The sequence below is a fragment of the Oncorhynchus gorbuscha genome, linkage group LG08 (genome assembly GCF_021184085.1).
Source record: "Oncorhynchus gorbuscha isolate QuinsamMale2020 ecotype Even-year linkage group LG08, OgorEven_v1.0, whole genome shotgun sequence".
NCBI lineage: Eukaryota > Metazoa > Chordata > Actinopteri > Salmoniformes > Salmonidae > Oncorhynchus > Oncorhynchus gorbuscha.
In genome coordinates this window covers 53,710,578-53,713,597 of record NC_060180.1, presented here as the reverse complement: position 1 = coordinate 53,713,597, position 3,020 = coordinate 53,710,578, and positions in this window count along the sequence as shown.

Here is a 3,020-nt window from a genome sequence, read left to right as displayed (position 1 = left end):
AAACGACTTAATGCCCGTCAAGCTCGTTGGGCGTTGTTTTTCGCTCGTTTCGAGTTTGTGATTTCTTACCGTCCGGGTAGCAAGAACACCAAGCCTGATGCCTTATCCCGTCTGTTTAGTTCTTCTGTGGCTTCTACTGATCTCGAGGGGATTCTTCCTTATGGGCGTGTTGTCGGGTTGACAGTCTGGGGAATTGAAAGACAGGTTAAGCAAGCACTCACGCACACTGCGTCGCCGTGCGCTTGTCCTAGTAACCTCCTTTTCGTTCCTGTTTCCACTCGTCTGGCTGTTCTTCAGTGGGCTCACTCTGCCAAGTTAGCTGGTCATCCCGGTGTTCGAGGCACTCTTGCGTCTATTCGCCAGCGCTTTTGGTGGCCGACTCAGGAGCGTGACACGCGCCGTTTCGTGGCTGCGTGTTCAGACTGCGCGCAGAAGAAGTCTGGTAATTTTTTTTTCTGCTTCTGCTCCTGGTCTTGCTGGGTCTCAGTCTGTTCCCTGCCATCGCATCTCTCCTGTTCTTGTTCCTGCCCTTGCTGTGTCTCAGTCTGTCCCTAGTTCTCATTTTTTTTTTAGAGTAGTACCCTAGTTTCCCTTTTTATCGTTTTTCGTTACGGTCCTGAGGAGAGGAGTTGGGTTCTTTCTCGGGACGTGCTGGACCGTTTGATCTATGATTTCCTCCGTTGCCGCCAGTGTTCCTCCTCGAGAGCGCCAGGAGGCGCTCGGTGAGTGGGGGGGTACTGTCATGTTTTGTCTTATATCATCTTGTCATTTTGCTTTTCCTTCTGTTCGTTTCCCCCTGCTGGTCTTTTGTGTTATTATGGTCAGGGCATGAGTTGGGTGGGTTGTCTAATTAAGTTAGTTTTTATATGATTTTCTATTTCTGTGTTTGGCCTGGTATGGCTCTCAATCAGAGGCAGCTGTCAATCGTTGTCCCTGATTGAGAACCATATTTAGGTAGCCTGTTTTCAATTGTGTTTTGGTGGGTGGTTATTTTCAGTCTTTGTGTGTCTGCACCAGACAGAACTGTTTCGGTTGTTTCTTTATTATTTGTTATTCAGTGTTCAGATTTTTCATTAAATAAGATAAACTTACCACGCTGTGCTTTGGTCCTCACCTTCTTCCCACGACAGCCGTTACATCCTAGGCATGTTAATTAAGCAATATGGTATATATGAGGTCAGTGGTGACGAGTCATTCTGTTTTGAGCCCCACCTCTAAGAACAAATGTTAATTTACAATGACAGCCTGGGAACAGTGGATTAACTGCCTTGTTCAGGGGCAAAACAACATATTTTTACGTTGTCAACTCTGGGATTCGATCTAGCAACCTTTTGGTTACTGGCCCAACACTCTAATCACTAGGCTTCCTGCCTTGCCCAGAGACCATATTTGTTCACAATGATATATATATATATTTTTACATTGTTTGCAAATTGATGTGTGACATATTAAAGCCAAAATAACATGCAAAACTGGCAAAAAAACAAATATTACATGTTTTGCTTAACTGACTTGCCTAGTTAAATAAATAAAAAAATGCAGGTGTTTCAGCCTAGCTCAGTGCTTTCTGTAGGGGTTGGTAATGTTCTCTAGTTGCGCTGTGATTGGCTCAGTGTTCTGTCACTCATGGGGACACAATGTCACCGCAAAATCTACAGGTAGAGCTCGTTCTTCCATAGACTTACATTAGAGGTGCCCATCCAAGAAGGCTCAAGGCCATTGGCCAAAGATAAAATGACTTCAAATCACGTTACATCTACCGTAGCTTTGATTTGACTGATCATGTCAACATAATACTTTCTAAATCCTAGCTAGCAAGCTAGACAAGGCATCATCATCATGCAATCTACTGGCAAATCCTTTTCAATCCTTGTCATATGAAGAGAAATTATAGATAAAACGTAACAGTGGTCATCGGCCATTGGACATAAACAATACTCAAGTTGGAAATTGAAATTTCAACAGTGACCACTGCAGCCCCGGGTTCGATCCCAGGCTGTGTCACCGCCGGCTGTGACCAGAAGACGCAAGAGACGGCGCACAATTGGCCCAATCGTCCGGGTTAGGGGAGGGTTTGGCCGGCCAGGATGTCCTTGTCTCATTGTGCTCTAGTGACTCCTTGTGGCGGGTAGGGCAACTGCAAGCTGACCTCGGCCGACAGTGTTTCCTCCGACACATTGGTGCAGCTGGCTTCAAATCAAATTGTATTTGTCACATGCACCGAATACAAACAGGTAGACCTTACTGTGAAAGGCTTAACCAACAATGCAGTTCAAGAAATAGAGTTAATATAACACACATACATTAATTATTCATTTTGGTTGCCTATCCTGATGTGAAGATTGTTCTATAGAAAGTATTTGACTCTGTGTGCCACAGAAAGTATTTGACTCTAGGGGGATGAGGATTTCGGCAAAGGCCATTTTCTTGCCTGCCGAAATCCTCCCTGGCACACTTCAGAATAATTTTGGTAGCTCATGTTGACCAGTAGTGTGTGCCAAAACAAGCAAAATTAGAGTATAAAGAAACATTTATTTTAGAAACATTTTGAGAGTATGTTTTCAGTATGTCATGTTTTGTCTTATATCATCTTGTCATTTTGCTTTTCCTTCTGTTCGTTTCCCCCTGCTGGTCTTATTAGGTTCGTTCCCTTTTTCTATCCCTCTCTCTCCCCCTCCCTCTCTCTCCCCTCTCTATCGTTCCGTTCCTGCTCCCAGCTGTTCCTATTCCCCTAATCATCATTTAGTCTTCCCACACCTGTTCCCGATCCTTTCCCCTGATTAGAGTCCCTATTTATTCCTTTGTGATCCGTTCCTGTCCCGTCGGTTCCTTGTTTTGTATTCACCATGCTGTGATTGTGTTTCGCCCTGTCCTGTCGTGTTTTTTGCCTTCTTCAGATGCTGCGTGTGAGCAGGTGTCTCTGTCTACTACGGCCTGCGCCTACCCGAAGCGACCTGCAGTCTGTGGCCGCTTCTCTTGTTATTCCCCTCTATAGACTAGAGGATTTCTGTTATTCCCTG